We start from the raw sequence: 25,619 nt of genomic DNA, 5'->3' as shown, positions 1-25,619 counted from the left end.
CCAGCCGTAAATCCTTCTGACACACTGACCACCCTCCGGAGGTAACGTCACCAGGCACTGCAGCGACACTGCGATATACTCATGCTTTTACTGGTTAAGACGTATCACTTTATTAATCTCAGAGAGGCTACCCTGAATACTGGGCATAATTTAATATGGCCACTTCAAGAAAACAGACCATGCATTTCAGTGAAAACCTACAAACTTCCCACCCCACCCCCCAGGCAGGGATGCGTGGAATCCCAGCGGCTCAACGTTAATGGATCTCTCACAGACTCTCATTCTCTCCCCACCCATTCAGACAGAGCACTTCCCCAGCTATAGCCATAAATAATCAATGAACTGCAGCAGCAGAGGAGACACTGGTCAAAAAATATCTTACCATCAACTGTTCTACTGGAAAAGAAACTAATGGCCTGATCGCACTTGGAATTAAAGTGATGTGAGGAGGGACAAGACATACCCTAAATATGCAAGCAAAAAAAGAGCTTGTGAGAGCACATTGCAACTTGAGCTAAATGTACTAAAGTACCAATAACACAGATTGGCTTTGCCATAGACCACTACAGGGGTGAGCACTGTCATTGCTGCCAGTTGCTTCAACTGGACTTGATACAAGTTAATGCCTCACACAAGACAAGCTGGCTGTTGCCTTGACATTCCCTTTTAACTCCCTTTCACCACTACCCACTCTAACAAATTTATTTCTAGCAGTTTACCAGGTTATCGGCCACTGTGATCGCAACGCAATGTTTACAGAGGTATTTTTTAATTATTTTTTTTTTTTTAAGCAAAGAATTAAAGTGCATTCAGTGCAATAAAAATCCAATTTTCATATACGTTTAGCCAGCATAACTCATCCACAACACAGGGGTTAGGCTCCAAGATCTAGTTATAACAGAGCGCCGCAGACAATACGAAAAGATAACGGTCACCTGCATTGCGGACGGAGCCGTATCTGACTAGCATCAGTGCGTGATAAATGTATTCAACGTTAGTCTTCGAATTTGGATACAATTTTCAAGACTGATAAGGCAGCGATGGTTTGACGCTGCATCCACATGCATAATTTATCTTAATGAATATCATTTATAGGCAGGCTAATCACGTTAAGACTATGCGCCCACTCCCAAGGCCCATAAAATCGTAAACAAAAGCATTTTATTGCTGAATGTTACTAGCGCCTTAACTAACGTTAGCTAGCTTGGTAATAATAGGCTGCCAGCTAACAAATAGCTGATTAGCTAGCGAGAGGTACCAGACATAAGACGGTACAAGCCAGCTGGCTGCCTTTATATATTATACAGTAACGTTAACAGATAAAATATGTAATAATGTGTATTGTTCGCAGGTAGCTACATAATTGTATAACACATTCTTTAGACATTAAGCATTAGTCTATAGCCAGCTCGCAAATTGACTTCCGCAGTTTGCCCTTGGCTGTCTAAAAATATCTCACATCATTATGCTCATGTCATGCTAACACTAGCCGGGCAGCTAGATAACGACAGGGGAGCACACCCACCAAGCAAGCTATCATTCAGTACTGCTACAGTCACTGGCTACAGACAAATAAAAACATTATTAAAATCTGCACCTTTACAAACTACACTAGTAGTACTACAACTAGATATACACCTTAACTTAACTGACACGCATAAAATGCTTGCTAACATGCATTCTTACCTTGCTATATAGAGAACCCAAGTAAATAAAAATAGAAAGGCTAGTCTGTAACCTGTCTAGCAAGTGCTAAGACACTTAGGGGGTAGCTAGGAAAATGGCTCAATGACAGTTTAGATTAGATAACTAGATTGCTACTAAAATGTGGGCGATTATATCTAATGTCAGTTGAAATAGTATGCAATAACTTTTGTCTGTCTTGACACTCCACATCTCATGTTCAGTCAAGGTAACTACATTATCTAGCCAACACTAGCATCAGTAGGGAGACAACTTAGCTAATTATTGTCAACAACTATCAATAGCTAGAAAGCGGTATACTAAGTGTCATATTGTCACACCAGCACACAAAATAACACATTTGATGCGTATATCAAATTAAGCTTGCCAACGAAATAATGCAAGAAAACTGATATTAAAATCAGGCGTTGCTACAAGCCAACTAATGTTACGTTTAAATGATAATTAACATTATTGCGATGCGGGTCTTCAGAGGCAGGTGCCACCCGTAGCAATAGCTCGTTATCCAGGGTTACATGCATACAAGCATGCTAAAACGGTTTTGCCATGGCTACTTACCTAATAATATCACCCTGGCGTCGATTATTTACAAAGCCAGTAGTTTCCTTCGGATGCCAGTTTATATTAGGTCCGTTTGTAAATGTCTAACATTGTCATTGTTGCGGCTGATTGCTCCTAGGTCGAAAGAGAACAAGGTTGTGTCAGCCCTCTCATCTCCCTGAGCTACAAGACAAAATAAAGCGGAGGATCATGGGATACTACCAAAATCACTGTTCAACAGTAATCATGTAGTCTGTTAATTGATCTTTTGTTCTTAAGTCCCATAACGTTATGATATGGACATGGTGTATTGTCAATATAAAGCACATTTAATGGGCATTACATTAATTGTATTTATAGTCAGCTACAACTATCACGAAAAGAATCGTCTTCAACTGCGCAAGCGTCTCAGGTGCACTGTACGTTTACGTTTCCATAGAAACTGAATCACGCTCTAGCGCCTGAAGATGTTGCTAAAATGCCATCTAGCGACTCAGCGGCGGCATAGACTTGCGTGCAAAGGTTTTTTTTTAAACTTAACTTGTCTAACAATATTACTCCCGTTTGTGTGAGTTCATATCACGTCCGATTATTTTACAGTGCGTGTTTTCCACTTATTTAAACCCAACAAAAATACTTAATTGCATTATGAATGGAATGAACATATATTGTAATACACACACTTCACAGCAGATGGAAGCAATGCCTTACATGTAGACGAGGCCACAAAGTATTCGTAACTCAAAAAAGCCACACCAGTATGTTGGTAATTTAGGTCATATTCCAGATTAAATGCTGTCCATGTTTTCCATTCATTCACATAAACTCATAAACAAGAAGAGATCTGAACACGACTATTCCAAACGCATATTTTCAAAAAAAAAAATGTATTGACAACCCAGTTTTTGTTAAATGTTTTATATTAAGAATGCCTACTTTCGGAGGAAACTGTATTTTCAATGTATAGCCTATCAATTTTAAATGTGTATTGCCTGACAACAACTCCTTTACAATGCTCAAAATCTTAATTGATAAAAAAGCACACGTAAGTGAAAGATTAGTAATGACTGAAGATAGTTTGTTGAGATGTTCAGGTCTTCACACCAATTGCTCTGTAAAACATCCAAATCCAAATGTCCCAAAGGCCACTTTTGGGTTACTGCAAAAACAGCCTAAAACACAACCTAGTAGACTACTGAAGAAGATATCAGTCTCTATATAATGAACCAACACATTATTATCTTCATTTTACTAATGCAGTAAATCATAGTAGCTTAAATTTTACTATTGGCTTTTAACTTTGAAGTGGTAAAGAAAAACAATTGCCATTGGCATATAGGCCTAGTTCCCTCTACCGTGAACTGTTAATATAACCGAGACAGAAAGCTTACTAGAAATAGATCCATAAGAGCTACTGCAGCGACACTGAAATTGAAACAAAGAAGTCCTTACACAATACTAGAGCTGAATTACGGTGCATATTTTACAGTTCTGTCTTTGAAACCTTATTCTCGCTCCGCTCATACTCACTCTGAGGAGGGACGCACCGCTGGGCATGAAAGAGTTGTTGCAAAATGTCTCAGTCACTGTTTATGTCGCTTTGACTGCCCTTCAGCTGCAGACCAGAACAATGCCAAGGTTAAAAACTATGGGAAAATGCTGATGGTTTGACGCCAGGCCTGGCATTTTGTGAAATAAAGGGCTGCATTCATCCATGGGACCAAGAACAAGGGCCACTCTGGGCATGAGTCAGACTGGGCTTGGGAGGCTGAATGTACCCCCCTCCAACCCCCTGCCTTCAAACATGGCATCCAGTAAATATTTCTAATTTTGAAACCACTGCCAATACCCATAGAACAAGGCACAAAATGGCAGACAATTTGCCAAACTGCTTTGGCTACAGTATTTGATGAATTCTGGAATCCGGGGATTCAAGCCTCTCCACCCTACCTAAAAACTTTGGCTCAGTTTCTCAGGGGCATCCACAAAATTTACACTGCAAAAGCAGCAGCTTTTCCAATTCAACTATAAATTGTAGTGCTGCTGCACACATGGTGGTACAATCTGATAGAACCAATAATTTTCTAAATTATTTTTTGTAACAGTCAGCAAAACGATTTTAAAGGGGAACTCGAGTCACACATTATTAGTAGAATAACTTGTTTGACAGCCTGGGATACATGATATATTAAAGAAACATTTATTGTCAACTGTACATCAAGGGGCCAACAGTAAGTAACTACTATTAAGTTACTTTAACAAACAAGAATAAGTTTGCTTTTAAAAATGAACAATATTTCTTCAGTTAGCCACAAGAGCACACTATGGTTCCTTAACACATAGAGTACAGTGCCTAACATTCATAGTTTGAAAGGCCTGTTCAATATTTGCATTCTTTTTGGGATTTAAGATAATTACTGTAAACTAATCATTATTAATTTCCATTCAATCAGACAAGTGGCCTATTAATACATTAACAGTAACAGCCAATATTTACAGACTGAAGCCAAGGGCTAGGATCCTAAGAAATCTGGCCATGCAAACAGGGGGTTCACAGAACCATTAATCATTTCCTAGTCTATAGCTCTGAGCAAATGGATAATCCAGAGCAAATATATAAGAGATACCTGGTTTAAACGACTGAATAATGCAGGTTAGAGTTCCATTCCAATATGCACATACTATGTCCACATATTCAGAATGCTTCTAGTTGAAATTGTATTGTAATTTTACTAGTCATTCATCTTTTTTTCATATTCATAGTGAAAATATTGCACTAATTTTGGAAGAAAATAAAGAGAGAGCAAGGAATTCTCAAGAATATTCCACCGAGGTCTTGCCAAATAGCAATAAACCCGGTCCCTGTAATTTCCTTCCAGTGTAAATATTTATAGATCAACAGGTGTTGTCTTAAGGTTCGAAACCAACAGAATTCTGGGGCAGGCACAGGAAGGGAACTCTTTTTTTTTAACCCCAGTGTTGTTTGCTTTCCTTTCATTTCTCTGACTGTGGCTTTAATGAAGGTCTACAGGGTTACAGCTCCCTCTTGTCTTGTGTTGGCCCTAACCGCCTCCTCCTGTAATCAGCTCGGAACAGTGCAGTAGCTGTTTCCTTCTCTTTCTGTGGCTCCCTCCCACCCCAGCTCCCCCCTCCCTCCTTCCTCCCTCCTCCCTCCCTCCCTCCCTCCACAGTGCCCCATATTCTGACAGCCTTTCCCTAAATTATCTCTGGCAAGCAGAAATTCCTCAGTGGCACAGCTACCGTGTAAAATGATATCAACCAAAACAAGAACTCAATTTTCATAACCAGCGCTCTCGCTCTCTCTCTCTCTCTCTCTCTCTCTCACACACACACACACACACACGCACACACACACACACACACACACACACACACACAGACATGCACATCTCTGATAAAGAGAATGTCTTGCATAGTAAAAGCAAGTTATTGTCTCGTTTCAGCGGTGTTATTTTTTGGAAGTAACCTTTAATCTCTCCGTGGCTTTGGCATGTTTTTAATGGGGATTCAATTCTTCTCATTTCTATACCTTTACAGTTTTGGCATGAGTCCCAGGCCCTCTGGAGTGAGGGGCTTTGGGGGAGAAGGAACCCTCCTGGTGATATGTGGGAAATGACCATATCTACTGTATCTGAAGCAAAAAATAAAAATAAAATAAAATCCTTCTTTGAAACACATACCTTATTCATGGTTTATTTTATTTAAAGGTTGAAGGTATTTATATTTCACATGAAGCAATAAAAAGCTAAATGAGGAGAAACTCACAAACTCAACCAAATAAAACAGGGAATGGGGCCATTATAAACTGATCCCACGGACATTAATCTTGCCTTTTGGAATTCATGGATCAATTACTAGGTTGACTGTAACAGGGTATTCATAGCCCTTAGTCATTTACCTATCCTCAACTCTTCCAAAATATTAACCAATCCAAAGAAGAGGCACTGGAGACCAGTATAGAATATTCCCGTTTCAAATTTGGTCTTGGAATGAATCTGTTTCAAGAGGCTTTGTGCCAACACACGCGCGAAACACTCAAATCAACAAGTCACCAATATGACTGCACTCATTTTGATGACCTTTGCTGACAGTAAGAACAGTGGTATGAAGCTACACTGTCTGTGTTTATGTTAAAGGCAAAAAAGGAAGGAAGTTCTGTTCATTGTATTAACAGGTGGTGAGCTGGCCTGGTCCCATTTAACACAACTGATTTCAGAACCACACTGCTGCCCGTGGAGAAGCTCCAGTTTGAATATTCTTTTGATTCTAGCGGAGTTTACCTCAACGCTCCCCGCGTGATCTCCTCAAAACTTCAATCACCGAGCCCTGTAAACGTTCTCCAGATTTATAATGGACCAGGCCCATAGATTGGGATTTAAATTACGAGTGCCGGGAAAAGCGTTCTCTTGAGCAGCACTAAATACTGTACCTCCAGACGGGCGGGACGATGTAAATGCGGCGTAGCCGTGAGCGCGTGCAGTACAGTTGGCTTAAAAGCATTCTTGGCAGACTGCGAGACGTTCGGGAACACTTGAAGTGCCAAGACGCACCGAGGGATTAAATCGGAATGTCTAGAATGTGGGTAAAGCTATCCCAGTACGGCAGGTCTCTGTTATGGAGAAAACCAGACTGGTGTCAGATGCCGTAAGACGTGTTGAATGGCTTGAAATACAATCAGAAAGATGTTGCAGCGCGGTATCCAAGAAGGCCAGGCTTCTTTTTTTTTTTTTTTTTTGCCGACGCCGCTCAGACGCGTTGCCAATACCAACACTATTCAGGTTGTAATAGTTTTACAGTTATTATATTGAGGTTGGCAAGACAACACACCTGCAAAACTCTGAAAAGCTCATTTAATTTTCCAGCAGATTGCTTTTTTAAAACAAGGCACAGTAATTATCACACCAAAATTAAATTTAAAGCGTAATTTATTTAATCACATTAAAAGATGCACATCTACTGTACCAGTTTCTTTGTGGTCACCAAAAGCAGCAATTATTTTTTTTGCACTTTTCCACACATTTGATGTTATTTAATAAAATAATATAATTTAATGAATAGAAATATATGCTTGAGTGATGAGTGTCAGCAGCAGAGTGGTGATGGAGGTGTCCTGTGACATGTTTGCACTGTAAAAATCAATTCAGACACTGTTGTCACAGTAACTCATAGCTCCTTCAAGTGGATGTACCTTGGCAAAGACTTCACCAAATGTTGCCAAAACCACCACTACTACTCACTAGGGGGGAACAGATATTTTCTGCTATCGGGACCGCATTCCTGCATGTCTGTGGCTACATTTCCATTGGAAATGCTACAGAAAAAGTATCTTGGGGCACCGAAAACAATCCATTTCCACTGCAAAACCATTTACTTTACAGGTGTATTCAAGATTTCTGTTGTTATAGTAGTATCAGATGATCTGAACTAGACCAACAGGTGGAAGACAGTGAGGACATAATTTATTTACGGTGGTGCTGGGGGTAGCGTTGATGCCTCACAGCAAGAAAGTTCCTGTGTGGAGTTCTGTGTGGAGTTTGCATGTTCAGCCCGTGTCCGTGTGGGTTTCCTTCGGGTACTCTGGTTTTCACGGTCCAAACACGTGCAGGTTAGATCAATTGGAGAGTCTAAATTTCCCCATTGGATATGTGAGTGAATGGTGTGTGTGCTGGCGACCTGTCCAGGGTGTATTCCTGCCTCATGCCCAATGCATACTGGGATAGGCTCCAGCACTTCCTGCAACCCTGACCAGGAATAGATAATGGATGAATGGATGTTTAATGTAGTGGCTGTGTTGTGTCATTTGTATTGTTGTCCAAGTGTTTTACAGTAATGTACATCTATTGGAGTGCATTTCCCCAAACTGTGGGCTTTTTTATAATGGTCAAAAAAACTTCAAAAGTCTAATAACTTCAAAATCATTCCGCTAGGCACACATTTTCTAGTGGCATAATTTTAAGATCATTGAAACAATGCAGTCTTCACGGTTTGTTCAAAGTTTTTCTTTCTTATGGATACTCATTTTAATGTGCGATATGTGAGAATATAATGTTCTCTCAACACGGCCCACGTTTCTGTCCCTTCAATTAAGAGAATTTCTGACATACAAAGTGGTATATTTCCATAGGTCAGACTAAAATGACCAAAGAAAAAACATTTTTTGCAACAATCTTTGTGATGTTACTGTTATTGCAATGTGACTATTAACTCTTACCAGGACCCAGCACATTGTATGTTTGATAAATTGTTCATCCATTTGTAAATCAACATATGTTTTTGGGCTCACCAACTAGAAACTGGTGTGAATATCTTGGTGCTAAACTTTAAAAGAATCCGCCGCTCCATAAGCCAGGTCCTCATGTTTTAGCCAGATGTTGAAGCCAAATGAAGACATTTAAATTCATCTCTCCCTCTATTCCTGTCCCAGTTCCCTCTCCCTCCCCCCCCCTCTCTCTCTCTCTGTCTGTCTGTCTCTGTCTCACTCTTTCTCTGCTTGAGGGCAGTTCACTGATTTTCAAGTGTTTGAACTTTTTTGTTTTGGTGCGCGCGAGGGAAGTCCCAGTGACCTTTGTCTTTTCTCACTGCTGCAAGGCATGTGAAGTATGCATCTGAGTCCTCTGAGATTATTTCTGTGAGTTAAAAAACTGCTGAAACACACAGGGAGGCTGACAGACTGTGAGCAACGATAGGACAGGGATTGCCCTGGAGCACTGTGGGAAACTTTCTGAAACTGTCACAGAAAACACTGCAGAGTTGATTACAGATCCAGCAGATGGGTAGATAAATACTGCACATAACTTCACATTCTAGAAGTTATTTTTCGTGAGAACTGACGGAATGAGATTGATTCATGTAGGACAATTATGTGTTGCATGTGGATACTGTACACGCAGATAGAGTGTCTGTTTGCAAAAGCCAGAGACGGACTGAAAGGTAGAGTAGAGATCTAAATTTTCAAATCAAAAAATTCTCTGCATAGTAAATGGAAAAAGATTATGTTTTCTGTTCACTTCCTCCCTCAGAACCTCACCCCCGCTTTCAGTCAGGTAATGAGCGAGGAACTGTGATAGGGATGTTTTCAGTCTCGACACATTCACCACATGGAGAACAGGACTATCTGCGGCACAGGGAAGTGACACTTTAATCACCAGAAGCGGAGACCTCAGATGGGGCAGTAATTGCGTCTGTGCAATCTCCCTGCCATTTTCTCTCATTAGAAGTATGCTGCTGGAACACAGCAGAACAAATGGGAAGTCAGGATGTGGCAGTAAGACGCTCAGTTCAGGTCGTAGGATATGGAATCTTTTGTCTTTCCCAAACCAACCGAGGTCTGTTTTCTCACTATTTTCTCCAGTTAATTCTTTTTACTCTAACATGTCCCCTCTGGAGGTTGGTCAGAAAGTGACCAAAGGGCCATTCTGGCAACATGTGGGCAAGAGAAGGATGAAACTACAGAAGAATAAATAAACAAAAAGATCCCTAATTAGCATATATTTGTTGACCTTCCAGGCTGTGGTGTAGTTGTACCCCTGGACCTTGTCAGAAAGGAGCAAGACTAAACACACAGGCCTCGCCACAGAACACCAGTTCCTTAAGTGACTAACGACAGCCTCCTCCCTTCGCATCTGATCCCTAAGGCCTTGTTTGGCATAAATATCCAGAATGATTTGGGGGAAATTTAAAAATGAACCACTTTGTGAAATGTGCCCCTCTCCACCCACCTGAAACAAACTCTGCACTTGGATGGCATGTGAAGGGGAAGTACACATCTGTTATCCTTTATACTCTATTGCACATTTACAAAAATGCATCAGAAAAAAACATCTTACCCGCCCCTCTCTGTAGACCCCGTTCTTGTAGGGGTGAGGCTGATGCTTGGACAGATTGAGGGTGTAGTCTGGCCAAGAAAAAGGTAAACCTCCACTCCAAACACATGGCAACAGGCAGGTTGGAATGCTTTGTTGAACACAGGAAAACGCCGTCCAGCACCACTGTTTCCATTATAGAAAGCATGCTGTAGTATACAGAACTATAACACATACATGTAAAACCAAAAAAAGCACAGTTTTGAGTCTAACTATATAAGCACCTCGTGGGAATTATTCAAAAGGTCATAAAGATGGCTATTGCAAACAGAAAGCCAATTATTTCACCATTATCAGTTTAGTTCATACTGTATACATTACCACAGAGTTTCTACAGCAGCAACAAAAATGGTCTTTCATCAAAGCAGTACTCCATTTGCTGGGTGCACGGTGTCTATTATGGCTAGTTATGGGTAATAGAGTTTGATTACTCCTGTTGGCCTCTGCATTCCTTGCTGGGAATGGGCTCCACTGACAAAATGGAGCCGAGTTTTTTGCCCTTCATTGAAGGGGTGGAAGAGCGTGGTCCTGGAAATGGCTCTCATTGGACCCCATCTGTGACCAGGAATGTCTGACTGAGCACACCATAACTCTACCTTCCCTTTACTGTACATTAAAATGCAAGACAGCCAAGCGTTTTCTGGCAGTGGGCAGCAATAAAAAGTGTTCCGAAGTTTTAAAAAAAGCAATTCTACAACCTCACACAGCACAGCGTGTGTGAAGGGATTTATTACTTAAAATCAGCAAGTGCTAGTTTTTTTTACATGCACTGTACACATAACTGTTCTAAAAATGAGAGTGAGAATGTTTACACAGATAGGGAGAAAGATTTAAAAAACAAAGGTTTATAGAGAAAGACCAATGGAAATGGCCTAAGAAATGAAAGAAGTAACTTTACAACACTTGTGACACTGATTTTGCTGTTACTTGTAATCTCTCGTAAAAAGAAATACAAGTCTGATAGAACGATGGCAAAACTAATTCAGGTTTTCCAGTCTCATATATGAATACTGTAGTGTTCCTGGCATTCACTGGCAATAATATTTGATCTTATTCCAGGTCTTGTAGATCCAACACAAACCACTGCCATGGATACAGCAGTGTCCTGACATAGCACAGTCATCTGCAGGTTCTTTTATTTCTCACCTGTGACCGTGCTGAAATGCACGAATCTGTAGTGAACTTGTATTTAACTACTGGCTTGGCAAATCAGAAAAAAGTCATTGTCAACCCTGGCAGTCTTTATTGACAGACAGCCTTAACAATTGCTGGCTCACTGCTTTTAAGACAACCACAGAATATAAAAACAATTTTGTTTGCCAATACCTCTCAAATGTTATTGCATACTTTTAACATAAATAGCAGTGGCACAAGATGATCTCCACATAGTCTTGAAACAAACACAGAAGGGTGATACATGGTTACTCTGCAGATGACCACTTGTTGGAGAAGCTAATGTGTTCATCTTTAAAATTTTCAATAAGCACCTTAGCCTGGAACTTGCTAAGAGGGTCATCCAATCCCATCGGACCAACAGCTGGAAGCAGAGCTTATGTGTTCCAGACTCCAAGCAAACAGAAAATCTTTCTGTTTCATATCCGCAGACTTCCTCCCTCCCCCTTTCTCCCCCTCTCTACTATACGCCCGCAATCACTGGAGAGGGAACTCGGCGAGCTCTTGTTTTCTCAGTTGAAAGAGTGAGGGGTAGATGCCTTCTTTACCTGCTTTCAATAAAAACACTCCTCTTTTTTCCCCCTTCTCCCCGCTGAGCTCGGGTGTCTAACCATAATAGCGGCGGTACTGCTGAGGTCAGCGTTCCTTTCTGCAGCCCACAGGCCCGGCTGCAGAGCCGTAATGACATTAGAGGGCGAGGGGTCGTTTGCGGGGTGCTTCAGGCTGGCCCATTTCCTCAGCCGCACAGACCGCATACCTGAAACGCCACTGCCGTCCACATCAAAGGCATTTCAGATGTGCGCTAACAATCCCTTTGGCCCGATTCAATTCCACAGAGCCTCCAGGCTTGGAGGACCCGTTTTATTATTTCTTCGCTTCGGCTTTAAGAAGAATTGCTCCTTGTAAAGCCATCTGTCATCTATCGTTTCCTGCAAGTAGTCTGAGAGGGGGAAAAAAGCCAAAGACTAGAAACATGCTGTTATCAGGGCCCTGGACATTAGAACTGGCTGTTCAACGTTAAATGGCATCATTAGGCTGTGCTATCTGACTCTGTGGATCTCCCCAGGTTAAATGGAAGGCAGAAATGGAACTGGAAAAGCCCCTAATTTGGCAACCCAGTAGTCCCCTGGATGCCGTGGGGAATCTGATTAGGGCGGCAACCTGAAGTTCACCGTCATGGAAGGGCGAAATCAGGAGACTTGTAATCACCCTGTTTCAAAACCAGAGTGGAACTGAGGAAGAACCACACGTACTCAACAAAAACTGCCTAAAGATTCATATGCCTTCACGTTCAAACAAACACTAACACAAAGTAAGATTTTAGGTAAAGGTCCCTGTACTGTATTTACTTCATAGACAGGCTTCAATGTCTGTGACACAATAAAAAAATGGCTTGACTGCATGTTTCCATTCAGACGCGCGGCACTGCAAAGCCCCATCTGATAACGGCCTCGGTGGTCTCCCAGGCTGATTAGACATGACTGTCATGGGCTGCCAACAGCATCCAGGCACACAGTCCTGGCAGGAGAATAGAGGAAACCTGACAACTCCCATGCTGGGTCCAGAGTTATATTTACTGAGGCCAAACCCCAGATGTTTTAACTAATTGAATAACAAAAAAATCAATAATAATTATAATATATATATACACACACACACACACACACACACACACACACACACACAGCCTGCCAACCAAACAAGTGAAGTAATGTAATTTCACATGAGAGGGAGCAGTGTTCAGGGAACCCTGCACCTCTCCCCTCATACTTTTCCAGCCAGGAAAACTGATTGGATACAACCTTGTGTCTTTCACTCAGAAAAAAAAAATGAAGCACAGACCACAGGTGACTCAAAGGGATTTCCCCTGTATTAAAATCGAATTAAAATTGAGCAATTTAGCATTTTTATAGCATCTTGGCCATAAAAATTTTAATCAACCATCTTGGTTAACATCAGGTAGTGCCGGCAAGGTTCTGAACAGTGCATTGCTAGCTATTGATTTGTGTCGGGATAGTGCAGACAAATTGGTGATGGTGGAGAGCAATCAGAAGTCTTTGTGACAATAGAAATTCCTGGAAAAAAGGTGTTCATGGTATGTCAAACAAACAAAACAAACAAAACAATCAACCAAAATCAATCTGTTCATTACATCCATACAGGAAATACCTCAAGGTACTAAACAAGGAAAAAAATCACTGGCCTACCCTAAAGGGGAATTAAAACAAGCTAACAAGAGAAAGGAAGTACAGTAGCAATCACATCTATGAATAAAAAATGAAAGCTTTACTTTTATATGTACAGAGGGAATTGAAGCTATGCTTAACAAAGCATTTTTTCACAACATGCGTTGTTGCCATTTTGTTCGTGCCACTGCTGTAGAAAACACACCCAGTGAGGGAGCGCTCATCAGCTTCCTCATGCTTCCATGCCTAATAGCCATTAGCCATATAGTGTTGCAACCACCATGATGGCATTGCAGGTGTGCACTGCTGAATACTGCAGCAGAGACATTCTTTTGGAAGTTCCTCAGAGTACAGTAATTCATTGTAGCTACATAGCAGCACGCATGGAGAGCTTTACAGTTAAAGTCCCAGAGTGGCCCTGTGCCATAAACGAGAGGGCCCTGCGCCTCCGATTCCCAGCATGCCCGTGCCCTGTAAACGGGCGGAGTTCCCCGCTGTGCCATGCAGGTGTGCGGCTTTCCCCCCCCTCCCCCCCCACCCAGCCCCGGGCTCGGCTCTGAACCGAATGATGCATCTGTTCCCCAGCAGAGGGGCACTGCTCCGGGCCCAGGAGGGGGGAAGAAAAGAACGCTTCTCTCTCTCTCTCTCTCTCTCTGCCGTGCACTTCCAGGGCTTTTAGGGCCCATCTGAGAATACAGGAATTTGACATATTTCTTCTCCTGCTGGCCCACGCCAGCGAGCCCAGTTTAACCCCGAGAATGATAGAGGCTTTTCAAACACACGCATGTCGTTAAACGCTCCCCCGTTTGCACAGCTGAGCACGTGCAGACCGGAGCAGCACACAGGGGCCTGATTCAGAACGCAGCCCCCCCCCCCCATAACCCCCCCACAGCTCCGCACGTTTATTTGCAGGTCTCGGTTGATGCGAGGGTTGATGGGGGGTCAGAGGTGTACGATCCTGTCAGGTCCTGCCAACCTTCTGGGCTCATTTTCTGCGACGGAGTAACGACCCCGCCAAGGCACATTACAAAGGCCTGATTTGTCACCGCGCCAAATCGATGTTGAGTGCCCCGCATTATAAAACGCCCTCGGAAAATTCGAGGCGAGGCCGACTCCCGTGGACGAGAAGAGATTCTGAGAAACCATTCTTTCCTCCCTAGCAATGTCTAAGGGGTCATCTGAAAATTATGGTACTGCCCTAGTTGCACAGTAGCACTCATAATCTGGATCTTCTTCATATTCTTTATTCACATTAATCCAGCTGTTGGCACGTTATCACAGCACAGTACATTGACTGTGTGCCACTGAAGTCATAAACAGTGCTTTTCTGGTTATCATCTTGTCGGGTGGGTCTGCTTTATAAGCGAATGGTAAAACTACAGTTGGTGGAGACAACAGGTGATGCCTTCATAAGCTGGACCACACACAGCTATGGAAGAATATGGAGCTGCAGAAAACAGCTGAGTCAAGCCATAGTGAGGATGTTAAAATGCCCACAGCTCTCATTTTTTCTGTTCATGTGACAATAAGGAGTACAGCATGACTGACTTTGCATTTTACAAGAAGAAACTGTCTGGAAGTGTCTGTCTGGCTGGTGAAGAAGACAACTTCAAAGTCTTCGAAGACCTAGGGCAGCTACTCAATAAGAACTGGAAAATTGGCAAGGCTATTAGAACGGATTCCCCGAACATTCGACCACCATCTGAGAAAGTTCCTACAATGGTGACCCTCCCAATGAGGTGATGTATAACAAGCAGATCAGACAGTCATGGGATCAGGGGACCTTTAATGAGACCGACTTCCTCTCTACGGTTTCACCTGCAGCGCTGGAATGTTCCGTCACTGCAGGTCTGGCTTCTAAAGTGAGTGCGAGGTGCATGCATAGGTATCATGTGCCATAAATAAACACTGACAGCTGTTTATACGTCTCACATATGGATTTTAGTGCCTGTGCAGTCCCTGAAGGAAGGCCTTTGGTCGGGCTCCAGGCGAGTAGCGCTACGCATCCTTTTGTGGCGGGGTCCAAATAAAATAGGGCCGCAGTGCCAAGCCAAACGCATTTTAAAGCTATTTTCCACCGTCTGTGTAGGCAGACCAAACACAACGAAACCTTCTCATCCTCAGTAACCCCCCCCCCCCACTGCCCCCCCCTCCCCCCCTTTCCGCTGAGATTGGCAGGTCAGCGAGATTGTCGAAAGCGCAACTCAACGCTCTGTCTGGGCTTTCCTAAAGCTCTTCATTTCCTCAGTGGGGGAATAGCGTGTCTTGAAAGCAGTCCATCCCCCCTTCCCGCTCCGGGTGAGGTCTGTGTGTTCTACGCCCGCCTGTGATTGGCTTTCTGAATCCTCAGAGTCTCCACTGGGACCTTTATCTCCAGCTGAGTGCAGTCCCCCAGGCCCGGAGCCTGGGGAGATGGTGCTCACAGCCTCCTCAGCTCTACCCACAGGCCTGCTGCGTAAGGAGATGCTCTGGCATGGGCAGGCTTTATTTTCCACAGCACACCCTATGAGCTGGGACTGTTTAAAAGATTTTGGGGAGGAAGAGTCTCTATTTTTAAAGGGAATCAAAATGCAAGCCCGTCCTGCAGCTTGCCTAGGCCTGGCTTGCAGTTATGAGGAGAAACCCAACACCGGCCTGGGTCTGCCGCACCAGCCAGCCAGCAGAGGAAAGCCATGGATTACGGCCTCTCCTTCTTTAGCAAAACCCCCATCGCCCCATGTCTGCTCTCCCAGGTTGGAAGATTCTAGACTGTGAACAAAAAGAGTCCTTCAGAAAGACCCCATGCTGCTCACTGTGCACAGGTCGCTCCCGATGAGCACAGTGATGAAGGCACTGCATTTTCTCACCATGTTGTTCCCCTTCCTTACCACTGATACTGATTACCCCTACTAAATTTCTGAAAATACACATTGCAGTGCAGTCTTTCAACTGATTAATAAATGGTGCACTGTGTAGGGAGAGATTATCCAGTGATTGCTCTTTCTTGATTTGCCATTCAGTCAATTGGCTGGTCTCAGTTGAGTAAAATGGCACCTAACCCACCCCAAATCCTGTCTCCACGCTGTCAAAGTTAGTCATTTTTGGAGACTCAACAGCAAGAGAAAGGAAAGCAGGTCTGTTTGGGGGCTGGCCTTAATGTTCTTGAAACAAACCCCATATTTGTCTTGGCTAAAGGAGAGGAATGGCGTCTGCAAATAAACAGAAAATAAATCTCAGAATAAGCCTTCCTTTATTGCCGAAGACCTTTAGGTTACAAGAGATACTTGTGAGGTTGCGTTCTCTGCTGAGAACTTAATGATACAGAGTCAAAACCCAATGTAATTCTATTTCGTCAAGGTGGAATTTTTCTTTAGTTTCATGTTAAGCAAATTTCAGATTCAGCCATCCATATCTTAGTCTGATCTGAGCTGGACAACTCCTCTTTTCTTTGAATCAGTCAACTGCTGAAGGAATTTGAGTGTACACAGCTCCAACAGTCATAAGTTTTCCTCTAAAAAAATTATGCAATTTAGATTTTTTTATGAGTTACAGTACACACGTAATGAGCTGAAAATAAAATGCAACAGTTTCAATGAAGCATTGTATTGCTGAAGCAATGCATTATCTTCCTTATTAGGAATCACCCTCGAGCAGAACATTATACCTCGCAAACGGATTTCAACTACCGCCTCCTTCCAAGCCAAATCGGCAGATAAAAAACAAAAATGCCAGAACCAAGACTTTTCAGATGGTCCCTAAGGCCCATATTCTGCTATTTAAAGACAAATGAGATAGAATTTCATTTCAGGAAATACTTTCCGCGCTGTTTCTTCGTTCAGCCGAGGGCACTGTTCTGACTCCAAGCCCAGAAGCCCGTAATGAAAAGGAGCATTATTTGCCAGTCACTCTCATTACCATAAATGACACCTTGCCAAAAATGTTTAAGGTTTACATTCATCAAAAGGCCTTTAAATGACTGGCATCTTGAAATGAGCCTGTACCTGCCGTTCTGACAAAATACACACACTGGAACGCGTGGACCAAAAATACAAAAATTACAACCTGAACATGCAGATCTTTGAGATTACGGCTGAGCTGCAGGATAAAAAATAAAAAAACATCTAACTAGTGCTGCAGAAACAACAGCAGAGGATATTATTTACAACCTTTTAAAAAGACTTTTAGATTTCTATAGGCAAATATAAGCAGGAAACAAAATGTATATAAGAAAAATTGTTTTGTGCCACTGGGAAATATGACATAAAGACACCTAAATCTAAAAAACCTAAAAGCTCACGTAACCTAACCTTTGAAACAACACCTCAACAGATACCACTAGATCGCGTGACGGGGGATTTAATGGAACAGTCAGATAAATAAGATCATTAGAGGTGTACAGACAGACCTGGGTTTAACATGCCTGGAGCTGCCTCTCTGGGCAGTGCTTGGGAAGTATGAAAATAAAGTGATTCAGAAAATACTGGTGAAGCTGTGACTCAAACCCACATCACTGCCGGGACAGGCATGTGTGTGCGTAGAATGTTTATGGCTGGACATCCCCCCCCCCCCTTTCCTACACCTTTTTAAAGCCAGGACAACAAATTGGTTCAGGCCACATGACACCGAAGGGCAATGCAAACGAACATTTTCCCTGGCGGCAGGGAGCTCGGTGTTGAGCAAGACCTTATTAGTGGTGAACGCAAATGAGAATGATGAATAAAAGGTGGTATTTGTAGCAGCTTCGACTCTGATGTGGAGGGCTTACAAACACAGCAGTGCTGGGAGGGGGGGGGGGGGAGGTGGTGAAATGGCTCCTGCAACGATCTGTCGGAGTGAGTGAGCAGGGCTGCTGTAGCAACACCCGATAATTAGGACTTCTGTGGGAGTAATGTACAGACAGCTTACTCTGGCAGAAACACAAGAGAGAGGGACAGGGGGAGAGAGAGGGAGAGAGAGAGGGAGAGGGAGAGGGGGAGAGAGAAGGAGAGGGAGAGAGAGAAAGAGAAGGAGAGAGTGATTGATTGAGAGAGAGAGGGAGGAAGAGAGAGAGTGTGAGACTTAGAGATAGAGACTGAGAGAGAGAGAAAGAGAGGGAGAGAGAGAGACAAGGAGAAAGCAACAGCGTGAGATGTGGAGAAAATAGAGAAACAAGTGAGAGGCGGGGGAAGGGACGCAGAGCAACAGAGCGGGAATCATCCGAACTGCACAAGCAGCACATGAGGAGCAGATGGGCTGAGCTGCTCACGCTCTCCGGGAAGCCACCCTGATGGCAGGCTTCCTCCAGCCTCGCTCCCCACTGTTTATGTCTGAAGCTTCTCTCTTCTCTCCCTTCATAAATATTTTCTAATGCCACTGTGGAATTTTCTGGCATTGATGAAACACCGCCCCGGCTGTCTCCAGTGCGGCCAGCCGATCCGTGCTGCTATGCTTACACCTGACTCCGAAAGAAGGAGCCATCTGCTGGACAACGCCCCTTCCCTTTCACCATCTCAGTGATAGGATGATAGGTGTTCTGGAGAGATTTTCCACCCTCACACAACTTTAATATTCCCATATGTAGGCAAGCAGAGTGGAATTTATAAGGATATTGATCTACTGCAATTCTCTGTTATTTTGAGTTAGAAACAAACAACTTGCGCTCATGATGGAATTCATAAAATGCTTCTATTTGTATTCCTGCAGGTAAGGCATGATCTTGCATAGAGCACAACACAAAAATGTCACCTTTCATCTGTAGTGTTTCATCTGTAATTCCTCACCAGGTGTAAGTTCCGTGATGCTGGTTTTCGATTGAAAGATAAAGTGCACAATCTTCTGGATCAACAAAATCCCAGTTACCCTCAGTGACAGTTTGAGTAAAGCTGTTCTTTGTTCACAGACACAGCAACTGTCACTTAAAGCTGACAGAAAAAGGGAAGGGATCATAGCTTTATTCTTCTCCCTGTCCCCCTGCACCTCCTACATCTGAACCTACTGAGGCATCTGAGTCAGTCTTCTAATAATCGTTTCCAGACATCAAAAGCTTCCTTCTATTATTCTGTCAGTGCAACTGACTTCTAGAATTCTAGCATGGTGGACCTAAATTTATTTAGAGAAGTGTCATTTTCTGCAGAGACTTACCACGCTCTCGCAAACTTCTTTCTGTTTTGTTTTGTTCTGAATGTGAGTCTGCAAAAAATGATCTAGCTGATTAGTCGTCTAGTTAACTGATCAAATGGGCTTGGTTCTGGTTTCAGTGTGTTCCTTTATCCCGATTTCTGTAGCTACATCAAGAAGCTAATGCGTTGTATCCACAGGAACAATAGCTTTTTATTTATTCAGAATGTTTTCTTCTTCTTGAAATTAACCTTTGGTTTGAGCAAGTTTTCTGGGGACTGCTTCCCTCCATGTGAATAGCTCTTTGTTTGTCAATTCAATCTAGGCTAACTGAATGAATGAATCCCGTCCAACTGTTTTTGTGGTTCAGAACGTTTCCTTCTGGAGTGTTCTGAAGGGGGGAAACGAGCCTTTTCTTCTTATTTATACCGTATATCCTTCTCAGATTTTATGCATCAATAAACACGGACCCCGCTGTGCAGCCAGCCCATGGCAGAAAAAAAAGGACGCAAACCATAAACCTCCATGCGGGGATCATGCTCGAGAATGTTCCGGCGTGCTGTGCAGGTCTTGGGGGCCTGTGGCTGGAATTTACCGGTCAATTTTCAATTGATTTTTAATGCAGATTCTAGGCTCTACCTACAGGACAGTGCTCCCCCATAACTGTACAGTATATGCACAACTACTTGAAAAACAGTATTTTGTCTTTCTATCCTTCCTTTTATTATGGTTCCAGCGTTGCATTTATCCAGGTCCAAAAGAACATGGATATGCTAGTTGAATCATCTGTGTCTGCCATCAGCAAATATTGGCATTGCATTCATGACAGAAATGTCCTTTTGTTTAACTATAGATGTAAATTAAGCATCAGTCATCACAATCAAATTCAGTTGTGAGCCTTGTGTTTTGGTAATAAAAGTTTTGGTAACTGCCATCTCAAACAAAATCAGATGACAATTTGCACCGAACAATCAACAATCAACAATCAAGGACAAACGTGGACTTTTCCATGGCAGCCTGACCTAGTTTACCTGCATGTACCAGTAGTGCCACCCTGAATGTGCTGTCTGAGGAGGAGGGAAAAACATGACGCACGCATAACAGACTGTGACATCTGCGGTGACTCAGCCGCCATCCCCGTACACACGCAGCCCTCTCAGAGCTGTCTGTCAGCGCGCCACCGGCCCCGAGCGTCTGTGCTTGCCCTGTGAAGGCGTGGCCCCTCGGCCTGTTTACCGCCGGGCCGCGCTCAGAGGGCCCACTGTCTCGCCGGGTGACACCGCGGCGGCACATTCCTGGGTCCGAGCCGCTGGAGGTTAGCGCTGCCAGCTGTTTACCTCTCGCCCCGCGCCGACAGCGTTAAGCGTTGTCCAAAGCTAATCTGCTCTCTTCTCTCCCCCAAAGTTGACTTTGGCCGCCGCTAATTCACTGACATCTGCTACTTTTTAAACACTCGGGTTGGGGTGGGGATTCGACACGAACCCGTGCATACATCTCTCGCACAAACACACTCATAAATAAAAAAGTAAAAAAGGTAAGATGTTGTGGATAAGAGAATATTTCCTATTTAAACGGACAGCTACTTACATTATCATAATATTTATTGTGATAACATAGTAGCACATCGTGGACCCTGTGTAGAATCATGGTCTTCTCTGACTCACATGCTTACATGATCACGCATATTACTCCTTTAGTTTCGGGAATTGGCATATAAAATGAAGCAGGTGTACACACACGTATACTTCACAACACTATTGTTCTTGGCAAAGAGGAAAAACAGCCTTATACAGCTGTCTGAAATTAAATGTCAAACTGTAAAAAAAATTACATGTGAAATATAAAGTGAAATCATTAGGAGCCGAATGAATGAACAGCAAAATGAATTACAGTGCAAGTATTGTTTGCATTAAATAAAAATATAAAGCAACTTAGCATTGAGTTTCTGACATATCAAGGGGCAATCAAGCACCTGTGATTCTTGCACAGCGGTGTTGAGGTGCATTGTGGGACTGAAGGGCCTGGCTCTGTAAAATGGTTGATGGATGGATGTCGGGGTCACAGCAGGGTGGGTGCTGCCATCACAGTAATCACACAAACCAAGGCCCCACCCCCCCTCACGTTCTCTTTCTCTCTCGCTCTCTCTCTGTGATTCATCAGCAAATATAAATATAATTTAGCAGGGGAGCAGAGGCCCATTAATCCTAATCTGTCAGGTGCCATGCTGCCCTTCACTGCAGGAAAGAAACAACCTGGCTAATTGAGGCTACGGCTAGGGTGCGTCACCTGGCCAGCACACTGCCGTGCTGTGTGTGCAATAACAAGGAAGGCAAACACTCGGGATCTGTGCGCTAAGCCACATAAACACCAAACCTCAAACACCACATCTCCCGCCCACTCCCCCCGCTCTCCTGGCAGCAATTAATCTGTCAATCCGCGTCGCAGCGGAGACAGGCCTCTCCGTTTGCACAGAAAATTAAGGATTTGTCAGAGGGGTAATTTAAACACTGCGCTCACGCTGAACATACACAGGCCATGGCAGATGTGAATGAGGAGTTTAGTCACTCAAATGATAGCGAGGGTTCAGAAAGAAGGCCCTTGAATGCGAGGTGATGCAGTAATTATGACAGAGCTCCTTTCCCTTGACAGGGGTGGAGTGTGTCGTGACCTCTGGGACTCCCCAGTGCACAGCTCTGAGTTTGGAGAGATGACCACTGTTTAAAATCACCGTGATCTACCATAAGACCAAAAGTCCTTCTCAGAGTTTCAAAAAAGATACAAACACGTCAATACAACTATAAAATAAAATCCCTATTTGAGAGTTTAATTTGAAATGAGTAATGCTTCTCCATCCTGTCAGTTCAACTATCTATCTGTCCATCTGCCTGCTAGCATGATATCTCTAAAATTAAGAACAGATTTGCATGGAACTTTGTGGAAAGGGTGGACATGTACTTTTCACACATTTTGGCCAAGTATGATGGATTGGTGCTGTTGCTGTTTAAAAGTGCATTCTTTTTCTAAAACAGCAATGCATTACACAGCACATCTGCAGGGCTGCTTGAGAAACAAAGCTGATGATTATTATAGGTAAGAATATGTATTACTGCACTAAAAATGAATATGCTTGGCTGTCGGCAGGGCCATAAATATTTCACCTTAACGTGCAACAGGTTTCAGCACCTTTGATATACTAAGAAATCTGCTGTGCTATACATGGATACTGTGAGGAAAAAAAGAACTAGAGAATGATTCATTCTGTGCAGAACTACTGTTTGGTGGAAAAAAAAACTGTGGATGTGTGTCAGTTCAAATTGCATTGCTCTGACTAATGTACTAATTCTATGGTTAATCAAGCATTGAATATATTCGTTTTATATGATTTTGCCTGATGAAATGTATCATCAGTGCCATTGCATATTTTACATTTACTACATGCCATTATCAATTTTGCAGCCTCCACGCTCACAGACCAAATCAGCCCAACATAGAGGCAGAGAATGAAAAGAGAGATACAGAGACAGGGACAACCACAGATTGAAAACTTGAAAGCCAGCACGCCATCTCTGTTGTGACAGGTGATTTTCTCCTGATTGGACTTGCAGCAGGGGGCTGCCCTTTTAAAAAACAACTCGGAATTCCAAGCGGGGAGAACAGAGGGGAAGAAATAAAACAAATGATACCGGTTCATATCATACTTTGATAAAACCCAAAGCTTTCCAGAATGTTCCTGAAGGCGGTGATGTGAACTCAGGGAAAGGTGGCAGTGTGATCTCAGTGGTTATTAACCCCATGCTTCTCTTCACACAGGCAGATTATCTGCTCTGTTTCACTGCAGTGTTCTGGAGGCTTAAGCATCTGTTCTAATACTCTACCTTTATTCTGCCACACGTGTGTGTGTGTGTGCGTGTGTGTGTGTGTGTGTGTGTGTGTGTGTGTGTGTGTGTGTGAGAGAGAGAGTTTGACTTTACATGGGTTTTACCACTGCAGTTGGTAGTTGCCTGAATAAAGAAGTTATTTTTTCTGAGAGGGTGAGAAAGAGAGAAAAAGAGCAACGTTAAATAGTTTCCGGGGGCTGCTCCTGATGGAATGAGCTGGAAAAGAATGTCACGGTTTCGCAACTCAGGCATGCTGTTACACAGGCAGGGGCTGCTGGGACGTATGTGGCTGGTGAGAGGGCGTCACAGTCTGGAGCAACAAGCAAACAACAGCAGCGGAAGCCATTGAGACAGATGGCAGACAAAACATAAATATGTGCACACGCACACACACGCACACACACACACACCAGTCACCGTACACACCGAGAGCTCAGTAAAGATTCCATTTAGTTCACTCTATGAAAAATAAATAGGAAAATGACTAACATATTGGGAGCCAAATTTGTGATAAATGAGGCCTTTTTTAATCAATGTCAGATTCTTTAATATCGGAAGTAGCAGGTGTCAGGTATCCATCAAAATGAACCCTTCACCATGCCTATTATTACCTTATAATTATTATGAAGTAAGTGTCATTGCTTCACTACTACAGTATGTCTATTGTGCCTGTTTGAAAGCACCTTGAGAATTACTGCTCAGAGGGGCTGAGAAGTCACTTCTTATGTATCCACAGAACAATCAGAGTAGGTCTCTTAAGACAAGACAGCATAATTTTACTATGCATGACATCTTAAGTTAATACTGTGAATACAATTACCATGCAGGCCTGACAACACAATACAACACAGAACAATGCACTCTATTTTCAAAAAATCTCTTCCATTGACAAAAGATTCAGCTGTAAAGCCGTTTGTAATGAGCCACTTTACTGGAGATTTTCTGAACGAGTTTCCCACAATGAGATGGGAGTGTTGAGACTGGCCAGTTTTTGAAAGCACTGGAAAAAGCCTATACGTCCCCTTTATGAGATCAAGTAGATTCGTAACAGGGCAAGCTTTCAGAGATATTTTCCACTGTAGATCTCACCAGTGCGGCAAAGTGCTAATGAGCAACAAAACAGCCCTTAAAATTTACAAGGCGGCAACAATTTATACATAAAATTAAATCTGGATTTCATACATGTTGTTTTTGGAACGGATAGTTTCAGTTTCTGTAATTCTTCAAAGTGAATGCAGAAAATGTAGGTGGGCACCACCCTGTAACATTCTGGTGTTCAGCTGGATGCATATCTATAACACAGAACAAGAGAAAGCTTGTAAAAAGCTAACACAGTGAGGTCTGGTCTCAACAAACCAATGTAGGTCGAGGCTTTGTCGCTGTCTTGAAACTGGCTTTCTTTCTTCCTTGCATCCTAACTGTTATCAACGAGGGCTAATTTGCTTAAATATTTACTTGAATAGCATTTAATTTTATCTTTGTTTTCCAATCTGCATATCATTTCAGTAAACAGCAAAACTACACAACCATATCTGTGTGTGCCAAAGAAGGTAACTTACTTTAAGGACAACTCAAAACTGTGTTACAAATGACATAATTATATTGAACATAGTGTGAATTTACTTTACAGCAGGAGTGGACAGTTAAGAGTTTGTGAACAAATGTACAGTAATGAAGGGGGTCATGTAGACAGGCAGACTGAGCTGGTTGTTACAGACGGTAAGAGGAGCGGTTGTTCACTGCGTGCGGCGGTGCTGTCTGGTAGAGCCCGCCACGGCGCTGTTTAGCTGGTCCACCGCTATCGAGGCTGATAAGAACATGAATGATGGGGTGAGCTGTTCCCCTGGAGTAGAATGGGGCTGTTCCCAGGCTGTCTGACACGCTCCAGGACCTCCTCCCACCGCCCACCCCCTCGCTGACAATGAACTCCTCCACAACTGGCACCATCTGTTATTGTTCCCTTCCTTGCGTGTTTCTGGAATTTACTACACTGTGGACTGCTGACATAACATCTCTGTCATCACGCCATCTATTCCAAACATGGAGGAAATGCGAACAGTGTCTGGGAAGAAAGGAACTGCAATTCCTTTCCAGGTTATTTTTTCAGGGACAAGTTCTTTTAGCTCCAGGTCGTTTTAAACAGAATTCACAGGTTTTTTGCTTTCAGACACACCAGTCAA

General features: G+C 43.0%; 1 protein-coding gene across 2 annotated transcripts in view; it reads right to left on the bottom strand.

Annotated features, from left to right (window-relative positions):
* The window catches only part of ccdc92 (coiled-coil domain containing 92), a 111,980-nt gene that overhangs the window by 13,464 nt on the left and 72,897 nt on the right, over positions 1 to 25,619 (bottom strand). Inside the window, exon 1 of one of the 2 annotated variants that reach the window (XM_064354056.1) lies at positions 2,263 to 2,630. The exons of the other annotated variant lie outside the window; for it this stretch is intronic. The gene's annotated coding sequence lies outside the window, so the exon portion shown is untranslated. Of the gene's footprint in view, positions 1 to 2,262; positions 2,631 to 25,619 lie in introns of those variants that run through there. 2 annotated transcript variants of the gene reach the window in all.

This window comes from Anguilla rostrata, chromosome 10 (assembly GCF_018555375.3).
Source record: "Anguilla rostrata isolate EN2019 chromosome 10, ASM1855537v3, whole genome shotgun sequence".
Lineage (NCBI taxonomy): Eukaryota > Metazoa > Chordata > Actinopteri > Anguilliformes > Anguillidae > Anguilla > Anguilla rostrata.
The sequence above is the reverse complement of the archived record's forward strand: the minus strand, read 5'-3'. Positions and strand labels throughout refer to the sequence as shown.